This window comes from Carassius carassius, chromosome 42, assembly GCF_963082965.1.
Source record: "Carassius carassius chromosome 42, fCarCar2.1, whole genome shotgun sequence".
NCBI lineage: Eukaryota > Metazoa > Chordata > Actinopteri > Cypriniformes > Cyprinidae > Carassius > Carassius carassius.
Window position 1 is genome coordinate 10,538,574 of NC_081796.1, and position 20,465 is coordinate 10,559,038.

Consider the following 20,465-nt stretch of genomic DNA (forward strand, 5'->3'; position numbering starts at 1 on the left):
ATATAAGATTTACGTTAAAAATAGACTGTTTAATGGCCTAAAGACCAAGTATCAACTCTCATCCTATTGCCTAAATGAATTGGATATTTTTAGCATAATGTTTATTAATTTTGTCTTGTTTTTTATTTAATTTTTTTTGCTTGTAGACATTTTATTTATTTGTTTTCTTTTGTTCATTATGTTATTAGTGGGGACAGGTAAGGATTAAGTCTGAATATTAGTAATGAGTTATACAGACCCTGAACATTATATAAACTTAATTTCTAATTTAGGCATTCATAAAGATGATAACATAGATTTATCTGATACATCTAACAACTTATTTGAATTTTAATAATTTTAGATTTATCAGACCCAATAAGTACGACATTGAGAGAGAAATTGATCCTTTAAATTTATCCTTATAATGAACCAAATTGTCAGTATTATACAGAAGAACAATTTAATAGTAAAGTCCATATGAAACAATCTTTATCTGTAATACACATCAATAGTAGAAGTCTATGGAAAAAATTTGCTAAAATTAAAGACTATTTAAACAGTTTTCCAAAGTTTAGTATAGTGGCTGTTTCTGAAACATGGTTGGATAAGGTTAAGGTACTAGATGTAGAGCTAGATGGATATGAACTGTTTGTAATGAATAGGGAAGACAAAAAAAGAGGTGGAGTTGCTATTTATGTGGATTCTAATTTACAATCCAATCTAGTTAGAAAAAATGTGACTGTTAGTTGTATGTATACGACTCCCGGTTCACCACTTGAAATCTTTAATGAATTTATAGCAGACTTGTATCGAAGTCAAAGTGGAAACAGGACCTATATTGTCTGTGGGGACTTTAATGTTAACCTGCTTAATCCGGGAGAACATAAAGGGACCACAGATTTTATTAACACCTTCTATAATATAACATTATTTCCAGTAATAGTAAAACCAAGTAGGATAACAACAACATTAATAGATAATGTTTTCACTAACGAAATGGATCAATTAGATTTAGGGCTTTTAATAACTGATATTAGTGACCAGCTACCTGTTTTTGCAGTCTTCAAAATGTATTTAAAGTAAATTCCAGTTCAGAGTCCAGAATTGTGAGACATAGAACACCAGAAGCAATAGAAGGATTTAGAGATTTCTGAAATCTAGAACAAGATATGCTGAAAATAAATATAAAGAATATAAGAATAAATTGGTAAAAATAATTAGAAACAGTAAAAAAGAATACTATACAATATTATTGATAGAACATAAACAAAATATACAAGGAACATGGAAAGTGCTACATAGTGTAATACATAAGAGAAAATATAAGGGTGAGTATCCAAATAATTTTATTAAAGATAATAGGATTATAAATAATATTAATGAAATTGTAAATGAGTTTAATGATTATTTTGTCAAAATTGTTTATAATTTTAGCAAATAACATCCACAAAATAAATCCATAAACATCGATTCTATCCACAAGAGCTCAAACTTTTTTTTTAAGCTCAACTAACGAAACTGAAATATTAAAAATTGAGATATTGCAAAGAAAACAAATTGGTAGATAACAATTGTATATGTAATTGTATATGATAACAATATGTGTATATTTAAGGAAATAATTTATAATATTGCTCAGCCTTTTACCTTAATTTGTAACCAGTCATTTAAAACCGGTATTTTTCCAAATGAAATGAAAATTACCAAAGTTCTTCCATTATATAAAGATGGTGACAAGCATTTGTTTTCTAATTATAGACCCATTTCTTTGCTTCCTCAGTTCTCCAAAATATTAGAAAAGTTCTTTGTTAAAAGGCTGGATAAATATATATAATTAAATAATATAAACAGAATATAAACAGAACAACAATTTGGTTCTCTTACGAGAGTTCTCTCGTACTGCGTCTTAGCTAAGACGCTATGGGAAAAGTCTCTTTTCACGATACACTGAAGCAAAAAATTATCCTTAATTTTGAATTATTGTAAAGGGCATTTGCAGCAGCACACAGCCATAGGCGAGACGGCTCGCTCGCTCATTGGCTGCTCTGCGGCAACTGCATAAGCCTATCGAGCGCAGGCTGATGCAACATCAGACCAATGAGGGCCTCCATGCCACTTCCCGCTGAAACGGGTGTGGCCTAGCCCTATAAAGGGAGCTCGAAAAGGCTGACTCACCTGAATTTTCATCTCTTCAGCGAAGCTCACGCATCGTTGATCACGAGAAGAAGCAACGCGTCGTCTTATAAGCATCTCAGCGGGACGAGCCATTCCTGAAGCTGATGGCCAACGCCGCCTTCCACTGCCGTTCCTGCTGCGCTCTCCGGCGCCCATATCCTTTTCAATTCCTTTTATCCTGTATGTGTTCGCCCTGCGACACACACTCGTAAAAGAGCTGCGTCTTTTTAAAGATGCCTTCTTGTGGCTCGTGCAGAGCCCCACTCAGCGAGGGAGACCGTCACGCCATCTGTGTTTCCTGCCTGGGTGAAGATCATGCAGCGCTCGCGCTCGCTGACGGCGGATGCCCTCACTGCGAGCTGTTGCCAATGGTGACTCTGAGGACTCGCTTGGCTTTTTTCTCTGAGCCTGTATTCTCCGCTGCGCTGCGGCGCCGTAAAAAGCGCCGCTTCCAGCGGATTCCGGAACCGTCTCCAGCTCAACCGAGCTCGCCGGTTCGCCCTGCTTCACCGGCCTCCCCTGCATCGCTTCCCGATGGTTAGCGCCCGCTGTCTGCCGCCGTGTCTTCCGAGGAAGTCGATCTCAGGGCCGCGTCGGGGGAAGAGGACACGTGCTCTCTGCTAGCTTCGGGCAGTGAGGGCTGGGCAAGCTCCGGGGATCTCGCGCCTTCTGCTCAGAAGCCCAGCAGACGAGCTGACATCGAGAAGGAGCTGATGCGAGTGCTCACGCTGGCCGCGACGAGCCTCGGCCTCGAGTGGTCTGCACCAGCGCCCCCCTCTCGTTCCTGGCTGGATGGTAGTTTCCTTTCGGATGAGCGTACTTCTCCGAACTCAAAGCCCGCCCCATTTCTTCCTGAGCTTCACGAAGAGGTGGCAAAGGTTTGGAACGCTCCATATTCAGCGCGAACTCGTTCGTCTGTCTCACTAGCATTCTCCACACTGGTTGATGCTAAAAACAGGAACTACCAGTCACTTCCGGCGGTGGAACAGGCGATAGCGACGCACCTTTGCCCACCCTCTGCTGGACGGCGGATGAAAGTGGTGTTGCCATCTAAAGCCTGCCGCATGACGTCATCTCTGCTCGCTCTGATCTTTTCTGCTGCTGGGCAGGCTGCGTCTGCACTACACACCATAGCCACGCTGCAGATATTCCAGGGTGATCTCCTCCGTAAGCTGGACGAGATGGGACCTGAGGCTATCTGTCTCGCGGATTTGAGGAGTGCTTCGGATCTCTCTCTTCGCGCTACTAAATCCGCTGCACAGGCCATGGGACGAGTTATGGCTTCCGCTACGGTGGCTGAGAGGCATCTATGGCTGACGCTCTCAGACATGGCAGAGTCTGAACGCACTGCGTTCCTCGACGCCCCGCTGACTCCCGCTGGCCTCTTCGGATCTTCTGTCAACGAGTTCGTTGAGAGATTCGTCGAGGACCAGAAAGCGTTGCAAGCATTCAAGCACTTCCTCCCGAAGCGCTCCGGTTCTGCAGCGAGTCGTGCTAGTCCGGCCCCGCAAAGCTCTCAGCCACACCCCCTGCCTCCTGCTGCTTCATCGCAACAGCGTCAGCAACGCAGCTCGAGACCCCGTTCTCGCTCTACTGGCCGTCGCCCCGCGCCGCGGGGACCACGGCAGAGGATTACGGTGAGGCCGGAAGCCCCGAAGCCATCCTAGCACTCCTAAGAAAGCGCCGGTGTACAAGTCCCGCCGCGGCCGAACTCTCACACAAGCGCGCCGCTGTTTCAGTTCCAGGGATTGTGACTGTCTCAGCGTCTTTTGCAATGCGCAAGCCTGTACAGTTGCCCGCTTTCCTGCACACAAAAACCGTTATCACGGCTACCCAGATATTTCCCGAAAAAGGTGTAATTTCTGGTGTCCCGGCCACGGCCGATGGTGCTATAAATGAAGTGACAATGCCCACTGCTCAGTGCCCATCTCCACATATAAGCACAGCCCTTCACACAGGGCTCGCGTCCATAAAAGTGACTCAGGTCGATCGCGCGCACTACATAGTAAATGTGCCCACTCCTCAGTGCCCACAAACTCTATGTCACACACGTCATGTGGTTTCTGTAAAAACGAAACCCGTGCACGTTCGTTCTGCCCAGGCAGACAGCGAGTCAAAAGCAGTAAATGTGCACGCTTACATTAGCCATTAGCAACCCTTAGCCATTCATGCAGACGCATGGTCAGCGCTTCCAGGGGTTTCGGATTGGGTGCTAGACATTATAAAGAGAGGCTACTCGCTACAGTTTTTTCGACGCCCTCCGCGCTTTTTAGCGCGCGTCGAAACTACGGTCAAAACAGAAGTAGCACACCTACTTCGAGCCGAAATATCAAAACTGTTGAGCAAAGGGGCTGTGGAGCCTGTATCTCAAGCTCAAAGCGAAGGGGGGCTGTACAGCAGATACTTTCTAGTGCCCAAGAAAGACGGGGGTTTCAGACCCATACTGGATCTAAGACAGCTGAACAAAGCATTGGCGAAACGCAGTTTCAAATTGCTTACAACCAGGAGACTCCTCGCGCACATTCGCAGAGGAGACTGGTTCATGTCGATAGATCTGAAGGACGCGTATTTTCAAATACAGATAGCGTCACGTCACAGGCGATACTTGAGATTCGCCTTCGAGGGCCAGACATACCAGTATACAGTCCTGCCGTTCGGCTTGTCCATGGCTCCTCGTACGTTTATGAAGTGCATGGATGCAGCGCTCGCTCCTCTCAGACTCAGAGGCATGCGAGTGCTGAACTATTTGGATGACTGGCTGATTCTGGCTCAATCACAATCAGAGCTCGTGGAACACAGGGCCATTTTACTCTATCACCTCGAGAAACTTGGTCTCAGTGTCAACTGGACGAAGAGTTCGCTGAACCCCAGTCAGACGATACTGTTCTTGGGTATAGCTCTGGACTCACGCTCCATGACGGCGCGGCTGTCGCCACAGCGCGCATTTGGCATTCAGCGCGCAGCGAGCTCTCTCCGCTGCGGCGCGACCTTCTCGCTCAGAGAATTTCAGAAGATGCTAGGTCTCATGGCCTCAGCATCACCAGTTCTTCTCCGCATGCGCCCCTTGCAGTTCTGGCTGAAAGCGCGAGTACCGCGCAGAGCGTGGATATCCGGTCAGTTGCGTCTCAAGGTCAATCAGAGCTGTGTTACAGCCTTGAAACCCTGGACAGCGAACGACTGGTACCAATCAGGTGTAAGCCTGGGGACTTCCTCGAAAGTGAAAATGGTGAAGCGTGTGGTTGACCTGCACGCGCTCTCGGTGAGCCCGACGTGCTTGGAGTTTGGGCCTAATGACTCAAGGGTCATACTCAAACCTAGGCACGGTTATGTGCCGAAATCCCTCAACACGCCATTTCGGGCTCAGGTTATTTCCCTGTCTGCCCTGTCGTGTCAGGAGAGGATGGAGACTCGAGTCTTCTTTGCCCCGTTAGGGCTTTAAGAGCTTATGTGTCTCGCTCCGCTGTCTTCAGACAGACTGAGCAGCTGTTTGTCTCGTTCAGTGGACGTTCCAAGGGAATGGCTGTTTCGAGACAGAGCCTATCCAGATGAATAGTTGATGCTATAGCGTTAGCTTACGATTCCAGGGGCCTTCAGTGCCCACTGGGCATCAGAGCACACTCCACAAGAGGCGTCGCCTCGTCGTGGGCGTGGTCTAGTGGGATCTCCTTACAGGATATATGTATGGCGGCAGGATGGGCCTCGCCGTCTACATTTATCAGGTTCTATAACCTGGAGGTTCCCGCCCTGCAAGCAAAGATGCTGTCGGTATAGTTGAATCAGGGTCCTGATTGGAACTCTGAGATCGCAAGCGCTATGCGCTGCCGACTGTTATATGGGCACTATTGCGTAAGACCCACATTACCACATTGGTCAGGCCTTGCCTTGATTATGTGATGTCATATTGCCGCATCTACGGACGCTGCTAGGGTCATAAAATGGCATGGACATACCATATACAAAATGTTCAAAAGAAAATATCAAAAACAATTGCAATTTTATATAAATTGCAATATATTTTGAACAAAAGGGCATTATATATATTATATGTATATATAATATATATTCTCTCATCACTCCATATTTAACATATGGAATAGAAATCTGGGGAAATACATATAAATCTAGAACTACTCCAGTTTTTCTACTTCAAAAAAAGGTTATCAGAATAATTACATATTCTCCATATAATACCCCAATGAATCCTTTGTTTACCCAGTTGAAAACATGAAAATTCTATGATTTGGTAGATTTGTATACTGTATACAAGACAACATATCCTCCCTCAGTTCTTGCAAGCTATGTTCAGCTTGAGAGACAGTAATTAGGATCTTAGAGGGACATATATGTTTAATATACCATATTGTAGAACCAATTTAGAAAAAAAATGTGCATCAAATAAAGGTGTTCAGCTTTGGAATAGCTTCCCTGATGAGTTAAAAAAGGCTAGTTCATTAACACAGTTAAAATACTTTATAAAGGATTGGTAATGAAAAGATATACTGAATAATGATGATAATGTTAGTAGTAGTAGTGATGATAATAAAAATAAGAAGAATAATGCATATTCTTCTAAATATACATTGAGAATATCATATATTGTCATATAAAATGAATGTTAATTAGTGATGTTTGTCTGGAGTTAAGGGTAGGCATATTAAGCTTTAGCTTCAGCCTACACCTTTTTGGTCAATAAGAGTATACATATCTTTTTTTTTGTAATTATTTTATTTTGTATGGTTATGTATGTGTACATGCATATGTACAATTGTATATATGTACCTGTAAGTTTCATGCTTTCCTGTGCAAAATGATGCAAATGGAATTTTGCTTGTTGACCAAAAAAAAAAAAAAAAAGGTGCTAACAATTCCTTGAGGGAGGCTGTCCATGTGAGGGAAACCTACACATCTTACTTTTCCTCTGTACATGGTGAGGTTCCATGGCAGCATCTGGTGTAGAAGTCCTTCCAACAGACCAAAGGCCTTTTAAGGGCCATCACAGTTTCACAAAAGGCCTTTTTCCAGTTCAGTTTGTATGGTGTCTCTTATTTATGTTCATGCTTAAGCTATTAAACCTATTTAAATTATACTAATTAGAGAATTTAATAATTTATATGACAAATTTCTCTTGGTGCTGGTTGCTAAAACAACAATGCATGGTAGCAATTAACACAAGTTCAAGTAAATGAGTACTCAATCTTTATTAAAGGACAGTGTGTCAGTGAACATAAGTCACTGGGAAGTCATGGCCTAACGGTTAGAGACTCGGACTCGCAATCGAAAGGTTGTGAGTTCGAGTCTTGGGCCGGCAGGAATTGTAGGTGGGGGGAGTGCATGTACAGTTCTCACCTCCGCCCTTGAGCAAGGCACCGAACCCCCAACTGCATAAACCGAACCCCTAACTGCTCCCCGGGTGCCGCAGCATAAAATGGCTGCCCACTGCTCTGGGTGTGTGTTCACTGCTCTGTGTTTGTGCACTTTGGATGGGTTAAATGCAGAGTAGGAATTCTGAGTATGGGTCACCATACTTGGCTGAATGTCACGTCACTATACCGGTAATAGTGTGTGTATGTATGTGTATTTGTATAATGACATGGGTATGACACAGGTATTACAAGGAGAGGGTGACTTATGAGGACATAACCCATGTCCCCATTTTTCAAAACGCTTGTAAACCATACAGAATGATTTTTTTTTTTGAGAAAGTAAAAATGCACAAAGTTTCCTGTGAGGGTTAGGAGCAGGGTTGGTGTAGGGCCATAGAATATACAGTTTGTAAAGTATAAAAACCTTTACGCCTATTCGGTTGTTAAGTCCGACGTCAAGCGTGATGTTTAGCCTCTTCCGGGTCAAAGTACTCCGTTCGTTGTATCCGTACAGCCAAATAGCCATGGCGTAACCTGTGACTTTGTTTACTATCACGTCCTTCTTTAGTGAGGCACCCTTCGCGGTCAAAAAGGGTTTCAATTCTTTTAAATCCAACAGAGTAGTTAGTGTAGATCATCATTCAGGTGGCATAATTAAGGGTAGAGTCCAGGCATCCATGAAAAAGAAGATTTACGAAGTTGAGGTGATTTCGCTGTAAAGGTAATGATACTGTACACGGGGCATTTTTTTAATGAGCAGTGTTGCCGAGCGATGTTGCTTCAGGACTTTCCCATTGAGAATGGGCAACACATTTAGATGTAAAGTATTCAGGTAGAAATGTCTTGCCCATCCTTAATTGGTAAAGTGCCCAAACAACATCGCTCAGCAACATTGCTCAAAAGGTTGCCCAGTGTATCATCACCTTAAACTAGGATAAATTAGCTAGTTGACATAATAAATGTGACCCTGGACCACAAAACCAGTCTTAAGTAGCACAGGTATATTTGTAGCAATAGCCAAAAAAACATCATTAGGATATTAAGTAAAGATCATGTTCCATGAAGATATTTTGTACATTTCCTACCGTAAATATATATATATATATATATATATATATATATATATATATATATAAATGCATTGCTAAGGACTTCATTTGTAAAACTTTAAGGTGATTTTCTCAATATTTAGATTTTATTCACATTCAGATTCCAGATTGTCAAATAGTTGTATCTCAGACAAATATTGTCCTCCTAACAAACCATAAATCAATGGAGAGATTATTTATTCAGCTTTCAGATTATTTATAAATCTCAATATCGAAAAATTGACACTTAAGACTGGTTTTGTTTTTCAGGGTCACATATGCCATGTTCTGTATGAAGTATTTTTTAAAAAGAAAAAAATGTACAGGACTGCTTAAACTTTGGATGTAAATGAAGATGAAAAAGTAAATATGTACCAGGTTTTGGAGAGTTAGGTTAGTTGGCATACTATATAACATAATGACCATGCTAGCTGCAGAAGTATCATTATGATAAACAGTGCTGAGAGTAATGTGTTTAGAAGTGTTAGGGTGAGGGTTAAATTGTTTTCGATACAGATGCATGTTGAGGGTCAGACAGTCAAGTACAACACATGTGAGTGCCCAGTTGGCAGAGACAAGTGCCATCATATGGAAGCTTTGTTGATTTGGGTAGAGAAATTTTTTTAAATTGTTATATTAAATGTTAAATTGAGATATTTCCATCATGTGTAACGATCCTAAATACTATTTCTCATTTTTATAACCATTTTTTTGGTTTGACTTCACAACTTGTGCCTAACTTAAAATCTAGAATCTCTCAATAAAGACATTTGATGGGCTGGTGACCAGCACAGGTTTTTTCCAAGCTGAGGACAAGGCTTTATACTTGCTATCAATACTTGCTTTCAGTGATCAGGAGAAGCAGCAGATTTGAGGAAGCAACAGTTGGCCAGGCTAAGAACGCATTATGGTAAGAAAGCTTATTAATAAAAACAAAACTCTGGTGATTCTGAGAGCCCAACACATTGAAACTTTAACACATGCTAACAGACAACACAAGCATAAATCGAGCGCAGCGTTAGTTCAGTCAGGCCACGGAGGCAAGGCTGTGAACAGCTGATACGGTCAGCTGTCAAATCGCTCCAATCACCACCTCTCTCCTATTAGACACGAGACATATATATATACGTGGCACTACGGCTCGGTAAGTATGCTCAACGGCTTGCAACCCTCCCTCCCTCCCCATTATAAGCATGAGCACATTACTGTGCACCTTCTGGCTGTCGTCTTCTTTGTTTCAGATCACTAAGGCTTCCAAAATCTTAGCTGGTATGGACCTCACCGCTGCGAGACACCCATCTTCATAACCAGGCTACAGGATAGATGTACCATTGCCACATCTACATGATTATTACTGTTTGCTTTAAAGACTTATTAAAAGTCTTAATTGTTATGTATTTCTAAATTCATGGTTCCAGGGGGTTAATGTTAAAACTCTTGTATGTCAATTATTCTGGGAGTAAGAACCCCCATAAGAAACCATACCGCCAAAGATAAATTGTGTTCAATAAACTCAAGTAAACTTGCCAAAGTGGTTCCTGTCTGAACTAAGTTAGCCCTGATGACATGGTGCTGTCATTTCTCTAAGAGAATGTTTGTTGCTTACGAAAACTACGAAAAACCGATATGGATAAAAGCATCTGCTAAAAGCTGTAATATTGCTCAGAATTTAGAAAATGCTTTGCAGAATGTCAGATTGTTTTTACATGAAACTGTAATAAGTGTTGAGCAAAAAAAATTTACCCTAGGGTTATCTCTCAAGGTTGGTTTCTTTACAACAGGTTTGCATATCGCAAGAAAAGGATCACAGCGAGTAACTTTGGTTTGGTCTTGGCAGCAGTCAAGCGGAAGTCTTACCCGCCTTCCTTATTCAAAACCCTGCTAGGCCAGTACAACCTCAATGAAGGATCTAAAGTAAGTTGTAGTAAATAAGTGAATATTTAAAATTAAGGCATCTGTGTCTAAGAATACACTTATCAAGACTAAGTGGTATTTGTCCCCTTCCCCCAAGGCATGGTGTTGTTATACAGGACAAGGGACTGTTTCTATCTAGCAATGGCCTGCTTGGTGGATCTCCTGATGGGATGGTGTTTGGAGACTCCCTGATTGAAGTCAAGTGTCCATGGTCAGCCAGAAACAAGACTATCCTGCAGGCAGCAGAGAATAGGGACTTTAAAACAGACACAACTACTGGCATCAGATCCAGGGAAACCTACACCTGACTGGAGCTAACAGTTGTTACCTGCTTGTGTGGACTCCTCTTGACCTTGTAGTTCTGCCAGTGCTCAAAGACCCTACCTGGGCTGTTAATATTGACACTATGGAGACATTTTATAAAGAATGTTTCCTTCCATACATTCTCTCACAGTTGTTAGTTCTGAAAAACTTTTAAAATTCAAAATAGTGTCTGTTGATAAGCATGTAATGACAAGTTGATATGTCAGTCAGTGTTCATTTTCTCTGTTAAAGCTACAACTTAAAAGTCTCCCTGTTGTTTTCTTGTAAACCTTGATTTAGTGTGTAAGGGATCACTGATAAATAGAATCAAAACGTTTTGTCATAAATAAAATCTAATAAGCTATACTGATGTCCTTTGAATAATCTGTGCTATAATAAATGAAAAATTTGCATTTCACACAATCACGGTCATTTATTTATTATACAAGTTTGTAGGCCTTTCATGCTACACGCACAGAACTTAGATAATTAAATGTATATTAGAATATAATAATTAATAAATCACTGAAATATCATTACTTAAATTATTTGTCATGTGAACACACTACAATAACAGTAAAGCAATCATTGGCAATAATTGCCGTCTACAAATGTTTTGTTTCTGGTTTGTGTACTGTACACTGTAGTTTGTGTCTGTATTTATTTAGCTTGTTGTCCTGTTTGTTTTTGTGTGATCTGTGTATGTACACTGAGAACAGAGTCAAATATGCGAACATACCTGGACTTTACAGTTTTTTTTCAATTGTTTACACGCAATTTTGAAAACGGAGTTATTTTTGTCAAAATATAATCACAATTATCCAAACACCACAATCAATTAGCAAAATTACTAGATTGTTTGCAAAATGACACACTTCAGTCAAAACATATACACATATTTGTGAAAATGCTATTTGTTTTCATTTAACCAACACAGTCATCAATGATCATACACTTATTGCAGACAGTTTCACACTGCTGTGATAAATAAAAAACACATTTGTAAAAAAAAAAAAAAAAAAAATAGATTTTTGGCCAGACATTCTTATTGTATGTAAGAGATAATTTGGGTGACAAAAAATAGTGAGAAACTCACAACATTATTCATGATTTGTTTTGAGATATAAGGAGAATGTAGACAAATAGTGTAGGCCTACTATAACCTTACCAAGCACTGCACAACACTTGATGCTGCAGACTGAATATTTCAAGTATTTATTTCAATACTTACAGTATTTCTTACCATAATCAGTTACAGTAATCAACCAACAATGATATCAATTACTGTAAACAAATAAAATCTATAGACAAATAAAAATGACTGCATGAATTACAGTACATACACTTTGACTCTGAAGAAAGGTAAAGTAAAAGTAAACAGAAATGAAAGAAACTACTGTAAAAGCAACAAGAATACTGTAACTATCCGTCTCTCCGTCTGGCTGGATCAGGCAATAAGATTTCATCCACATCACAGGCTATGTCTTCATTGGCAAGGCACCGTTGGAAGAATCGCCTTGTGTGACGAATCCACCCCTGCACTGAAGCTGCTTCAATAAGATCACATGCCTGTTCGATGGCCTGAATGAGGGGCAAACGCTCATAAGGCCGCAGGTCATATACCTTCCACCGCCACGCTGAAAAAAATCTTCTATAGGATTCAGGAAGGGGGAGTATGGGGGAAGGTATAAAACTTCAAAATCAGGGTGATCATGGAACCAGTTCTGGACCAGAGCAGCCCGATGAAATGAGACATTGTCCCAAACGACAATGTACCGCATCTGGTCCACTTGGTGTAATGCTGTGACAATCTCATGCAATCGGTCAAGAAATGCAAGTATCAGATTTGCATTATAGGGTCCCAGATTTGCATGGTGGTGGAGGACCCCATTTTGTGTGATAGCAGCGCAAAGGGTGATGTTACCCCCTCGCTGCCCTGGCACATTGGTGATTGCCCTGTGCCCAGTTACATTTCTCCCTCTTCTTGTTTTTGCAAGGTTAAATCCAGCCTCATCCACATATATAAATTCATGTTGAATTTCAGCAGCATCCATTTGCAAGACTCTCTAAAACACATTAAAGAAAATAGGATGCTATTCAATATCTATAGCACAGTATTTTTTTTGGTAATCGATACAGTTGCTTCATGTATATTTGATTTTTCTTTAGGATTCGACCTGATGTTGACAGAGAGACTCGTTGGATGTTATTGAAAATATTGTCATCATTGATGATATTGGCTTGGATTTCTCGTAGCCTGATACAATTATTGGCCAAAACCATGTTCACAATGGCGGCCTCTTATGCACGACTAAACATAGGGCCCCTTCCACCTTGGTGTCCTCGACGCTCAATCCTATGTAAAAAAAAAAAAAAAAAGATATATATATATATATATTATATATATAAAATATTATATATATATATATATATATATATATATATATATATATATATATATATATATATATATATATATATATATATATATATATATATATGCAGCCTACTGTCAAATGTCACAGTAAACAATATTGATTATACAAGCTTCAGTTTCAATGTATACTGTGTGGTTAGCTTACCTGTTTTCTCGATGAAATGTCCGAATTACTGACGCAACAGTATTTCTGCTGAGATTTGGTTGAACTCTTTGTCCAGCTTCCATCAGTGTCAGTCCATGGTTGATAACATGGTCAATAAGTGTTGCACGGATTTCTCGAGTCAAATTTGGTCCTCGTCTTCTTTGTTCAGGTTCTATCACCTCTTCAAGTCCTTCTCTACCTCTTCCTCTACCTAGGTGTCTTCCTCTACCTCCTTCTCCTCTACCTATGCCTCTTCCTCTACCTTCTTCTCCTCTACCTATGCCTCTTCCTCTACCTCCTTCTCCTCTTCCTCTACCTCCTTCTCCTTTTCCTCTACCTCTACATCTCCTCTTTGAGCTCCCCCTCTCATTCTCACTCTTCTTCTTCTTCTAACTCCTTCCATTTTTGTTGAAGACAGGTGAACTCACCTGCTGCCTTTTATAGCACACCTGAGTGCTGCGTTTTCAAATTAGCACATGTGTGCTTCCACACCTGGTAGATGTGTTTATCCAATTCGTTCATTAGTGTGGTAATTGGCAATCCGGTGCTTTGTAATTACAAGGAAGAAACCTCACAATCCTTATCTGTGTCTAAGGTGTGAAAATGTGTGTAGAGTTTTACAAATCACTGTGTGTAATGTTTTGCAAAAAGGGTGAAGCAGACATTGTGTGTAATGTTGTGCAAATCTGTGGAGGTGTTTTGCTCATTGGAGTAAAATTTTGCTAATTGTGTGGAAATTTTAAATTTAGTGTGTAAACAATCGTAAAAAACTGTAAATAATGATTCTGATCTTATATCTCGGGATTCCTTCAACAATGCTCAATTATTATAGAAATGAGAAACGTTAACAGATTATCATACTTAAACTGGTCTTACGTTAATGGGTTTCTATGCTACATAATTTAGGCACTTCTTCGGCTTGTCCATAGACTGTTGCCAAATGAAAGCTAACGTTACCCACTGGGGCAAAAGTTTCTTTATTTGTTTAAGATTTGTAACTTACCTTATCAACTGCAGCCATTTCCTCTTCTCTTTCTCGTCACAGGGAAAGTGGTAAAATGACAGTTGAATGTCACTTGTTTTTTAAACTCTGATCTAGTCAAACAACGCGGGACACAGCACGGCGGCATGGTAAATAAAAAAAGTGAGTGAAAGCGGTAGGCAGAGGGGCCGGACTTTGGACCCGGAAATAGAATGGTTACGTCACGACTGAACAACCAAATGGGATGTCCCCACCTTTCACAAAAACAAACGTGTGTGTATGTGTGTATATGTGTCTGTGTCAGTGAACATGTCAGAACTTAATAACGTGTGTGTTTACTGTATGTATGTGCATGTCAGAACATACCAGGCAGTAATTGTGTGTGTGTGTGTGTGTGTGTGTGTGTGTGTGTGTGTGTGTGTGTGTGTGTGTGTGTGTGTGTGTGTGTGTGTGTTTGTGTGTGTGTGTGTGTGTGTGTCAGTGAACATGTCAGAACATAACTGATAGCATTGTTCATTGTTATGTTTACCACATGGAATAATAGTACTGTATTGAAATACTAGGCTTACTTAGATGGTAATTTAGGCGGGACAAAGATTTGCATTCATTCTTCACATTTGGCAAATCAAAACACACCTGGCAGACCTAGAATCCCGCTAACTCTCTTCCAAGCTTAATTTTTCCTCATGACATTTCTATATGATTCGAGCATAATATCATATAGAATGGGATATTCGGAGATGGCAAGGATCGACTTCTCTCCCATGTTGCCGTGTACGATCATAATGAAAGGTCAATGCGAGTGACACTAGGGGGGCGAAATGCGACAATCGTATGCGAATGCGGTTTGCAGTGGAAAGGCGGCTTCAGTACTATAAGTGCATGATTACCAGGGGGGCAGGGTTTCATATTTTATTGAAGCATCCCTGGGCGCCGCCATTGGCTAGCAGACCCCCACCTGCTGTTAGCATTCAATTGACTCCCATTCATTTTGGCGTCACTTAGACAGCGAGTAACTTTACATCTGAGGCGTTTAAAGACTCCATTTGTCCATTCATTATTTCTAAAGTTACACGAAAATATATAAAAGGCCCCATTACCTTGTATCTTACGTTGTGACCCCGTAGAAGCAGTTTTTATAAAAATAGGCTAACGATTGCGTCATAACCTGCAACTCTCTGTCGCACAGTAGAGAAATTACCATATGGACAGGAGGAGAAGCTCGCAGGCAATCTTTTACTTTCTATGAGGCTATCGGGGGGACATGGAGGCATGAAGTCAAGGGAGAAGCCCATAGAGAGTCCATAAAATCAACGGGACAAAATTATTCAACAACGTCTGCAAGATTCGGTGGGTGATTCAGATTTCTCTTGGCACAGCGATTAGAAGACTTACAATTGTCAGACAGGTTGCTCACGTAACATCTACGTCATCAAGCTCAGTTTGTTCTGTTCTGTTTCCAAGTGCAACTCAGAAGCACAACGAGGCTCTTCTTGCCAACGTTCATTGCAAACCTTCCAGTCGTTCATATCATTCCAAGTCTGTTTTTATGACAGTGCAGTTTGATATTCGAACCTTATATTAACGCTATATATTCAATTCTGGTGACGTTTATTTTTCTTGTGGTCACGTTAAAACTCTTTTCTGCATCACCCTGCTGTAATGGTAAGTAGCTTAGCCAGCTAACATTAGCTGAAAATTGGAGAAAAAAAAAAATAAAAAAAAAAAAAATAATGCTTGTGGCTATATTTTAGTAGTTTATTCAACTACGTATTATCTCTGAGCAATAAACTGATCTGATCTCTTAAATAAACAATTTAAAGAGGAGATCTGGAAGACTAGATAGATCTATAAGATCACGTCAGGTTGTAAAATTTTCAGGCCATTAATACCTTTAAATACGAAAAAAAAAAAAATCTAACTCTAAAAATAATGTAATGAAATTCAAGCATATCTGTAACTCCATTGTAGCGTAATATTTTATTATTATTATTATTATTATTTACAGCTACAAGCAATATACCAAAACAAAAGCTGTTCAGAAATCGCAGTAATTTTAGCAGATCGTTCAGTAATCACTCCCCTATAATAACAGTATTGATATAATTAAACAGTTTCTTAAAAGTGTTTCTAATTTTAATTAAACACTGCGTTAATAAGAAACGCCATATAGACAGTAATACAACTACAACCCGAATTCCGGAAAAGTTGGGACGTTTTTTAAATTTTAATAAAATGAAAACTAAAAGACTTTCAAATCACATGAGCCAATATTTTATTCACAATAGAACATAGATAACATAGCAAATGTTTAAACTGAGAAAGTTTACAATTTTATGCACAAAATGAGCTCATTTCAATTTTGATTTCTGCTACAGGTCTCAAAATAGTTGGGACGGGGCATGTTTACCATGGTGTAGCATCTCCTTTTCTTTTCAAAACAGTTTGAAGACGTCTGGGCATTGAGGCTATGAGTTGCTGGAGTTTTGTTGTTGGAATTTGGTCCCATTCTTGCCTTATATAGATTTCCAGCTGCTGAAGAGTTCGTGGTCGTCTTTGACGTATTTTTCGTTTAATGATGCGCCAAATGTTCTCTATAGGTGAAAGATCTGGACTGCAGGCAAGGCCAGGTTAGCACCCGGACTCTTCTACGACGAAGCCATGCTGTTGTTATAGCTGCAGTATGTGGTTTTGCATTGTCCTGCTGAAATAAACAAGGCCTTCCCTGAAATAGACGTTGTTTGGAGGGAAGCATATGTTGCTCTAAAACCTTTATATACCTTTCAGCATTCACAGAGCCTTCCAAAACATGCAAGCTGCCCATACCGTATGCACTTATGCACCCCCATACCATCAGAGATGCTGGCTTTTGAACTGAACGCTGATAACATGCTGGAAGGTCTCCCTCCTCTTTAGCCCGGAGGACACGGCGTCCGTGATTTCCAACAAGAATGTCAAATTTGGACTCGTCTGACCATAAAACACTATTCCACTTTGAAATAGTCCATTTTAAATGAGCCTTGGCCCACAGGACACGACGGCACTTCTGGACCATGTACACATATCGCTTCCTTTTTGCATGATAGAGCTTTAGTTGGCATCTGCTGATGGCACGGCGGATTGTGTTTACCGACAGTGGTTTCTGAAAGTATTCCTGGGCCCATTTAGTAATGTCATTGACACAATCATGCCGATGAGTGATGCAGTGTCGTCTGAGAGCCCGAAGACCACGGGCATCCAATAAAGGTCTCCGGCCTTGTCCCTTACGCACAGAGATTTCTCCAGTTTCTCTGAATCTTTTGATGATGTTATGCACTGTAGATGATGAGATTTGCAAAGCCTTTGCAATTTGACGTTGAGGAACATTGTTTTTAAAGTTTTCCACAATATTTTTATGCAGTCTTTCACAGATTGGAGAGCCTCTGCCCATCTTTACTTCTGAGAGACTCTGCTTCTCTAAGACAAAGCTCTTATAGCTAATCATGTTACAGACCTGATATCAATTAACTTAATTAATCACTAGATGTTCTCCCAGCTGAATCTTTTCAAAACTGCTTGCTTTTTTAGCCATTTATTGCCCCCGTGCCAACTTTTTTGAGACCTGTAGCAGACATTAAATTTTAAATGAGCTAATTAAGTGGATAAAAGTGTAAAATTTCTCAGTTTAAACATTTGCTACGTTATCTATGTTCTATTGTGAATAAAATATTGGCTCATGTGATTTGAAATTCCTTTAGTTTTCGTTTTTATTAAAATTTAAAAAACGTCCCAACTTTTCCGGAATTCGGGTTGTATTTTGCGTACTTAAAATGACTGCATGAATTGGAAAATTAACATAATTCCTATCACACAAACTTGGAATTTGAGTTTTTGATATGAGATAACTTATTTGTATATAACTTTAATCATTTTAAACCAGATATGAAAGTCAGCTTTAAAGTAGTAGTTTGAACTTTACAATGACATTCTTACAGTATAGTAGATTAGTGTTTAAGTGCCATGATGTAACCAAAAGAAGGCGCTGTTTCTCTGTAGTATAATTTTGTGCCACCAACTTTGTCTTTTAAGTCCAGATTGCCATTAAATGTAATATTCTGGACCCTATATCAACAGGCTGATTTGGGGTTTAATGAGCATCATCAGAAAGAGGTAATAAGTTACATGCGCTTTGCCCACTCTAAACGGGCACTGAGACTAAAGACGATTGACTCCTGCTTCCAAGACCTGAAGGACAGTAGGTGAGGGACCACAGTCACTTATGTATTAACAGTATCTTCCTTTTAGCTTTTGCTTCTGTCTTCAGATGTTCTTTTCTGATTTTTTTCTTTCTCTCTTTTTACATCCATATTAAAGGCTCATGGAAGAAACTTGTTCGGTGGAGGACGTATCTGACATGCTGGATGGGCTGCAGGTGCTGGTGCGCGGAGAAGTGGAGATGGAACTCATAAACACAGCTCACACTAATATGCTGCTGCTGCGACGACTCTATTCCCAGGCAGAGAAATTCTACCTAAGATTGCATACAGACATTTCAGAGCTGGAGAACAGGTGAGGAGAAGGAAGAGGTTAAATGGTTGAAAATTAAAGGTTTAAAGCTGGGGGACTCAATAGGCAGTCAGTGGGCCGCATCTGGCCCATCTGCATTAATTTTGTGACCCAGGTCGTGCTGAAGATTAACGTATTTTTTATTATGATTTGCACTCAAAAGTAGTGTAAACATTAGGCAGTGTGACTTTATGTTTGTATCATTTAAATGCAATTGATGCTCCTGTTAAAATTTTTTGGTTGTAATGAGAGGATTCGTCAGTGCAGAACTCAATAATGAGTTTTATTACATCTGTGATGCATATGTGGAGTTTCCGCTTGAGGATGCCCTCTGGCATCCAGTAGGTATGAAACAGACATTGCATGTGTTTAGCTTTCAGTAATGTGCACTAAGTCATATTTTGACCATAAACAGAAAAATATTACTTCTGAAAAAATAATGAACTACAGTTGCTCAAGAATGGTTTGAGTTTGTTTTATACTCTGAGTATGAATTATATATATTTTTTGCATAAATATAGCAAAACAAATGGTTAACAAACTTTTTTGTTCCATACCTTTTTTATTTTCATGTTCAGTATTGTTTTAAATAGGACAAGGACAAGCAAGACTTAGATAAGTAATAAACTGCATTTCTAATTCAGTAAAATTGTAAATATTGTCTTAAACAAAGTCTTATGATGCAAAGAGTAATTTGTGGCCCCTCACATTTTATGTGGTTAAAATGTGACCCGCTTGGCCTCTGAACTAAAGTTCATGTTTACACCAAGATAAATAAAAAATGCTTTAAATTTGGTAAAAAAAAAAAGTAAACAACTTTTTTTAAGTGCATGTTACAGATGTTAATGTGAACAATTTATTAGTGCATATGTTATTTATTTATTAATCAAGGTGTCATTACTGGACCTTACAGTGAAAATTACATAATCTGGTGATGTATGTTATTAATCAATACCCCAAAAGTGACTTACTTGGAAATAAAACCAGCAAATTCTTTAATATATTCTGTATAGTGGCCTGTATACAGTAGCCAGTACAAGCATTACAGGAGATTTATCATTAACAATTAGGGAAGTCGTGGCCTAATGGTTAGAGAGTCGGACTCCCAATCGAAAGGTTGTAAGTTCGAGCCTCGGGCTAGCAGGAATTGTAGGTGGGGGGAGTGCATGTACAACTCTCTCCACTTTCAATACCACGACTTAGGTGTCCTTGAGCAAGGCATTGAACCCCCAACTGCTCCCCGGGTGCTGCAGCATAAATGGCTGCCCACTGCTCCGGGTGTGTGTTCACAGTGTGTGTGTGTTATCACTGCTCTGTGTGTGTGCACTTTGGATGGGTTAAAAGCAGAGCACGAATTCTGAGTATGGGTCACCATACTTGGCTGAATGTCACGTCACTTTCACTTGTTTTTCTGGATAATGCTGTATGAAGCACCATTACTTCAAATGAGTTATACCTGAAGCCCGCCCTCTGAGAAATACTAAAAATAATTTTATTAATTTGTAGCAACACCTCCCCCTTTAAATTAGCA

General features: G+C 40.0%; 1 pseudogene; it reads left to right on the forward strand.

The window, feature by feature from the left end:
* Nucleotides 1-20,465, forward strand: part of LOC132123875 (leucine zipper transcription factor-like protein 1) — a 45,860-nt pseudogene that overhangs the window by 15,151 nt on the left and 10,244 nt on the right.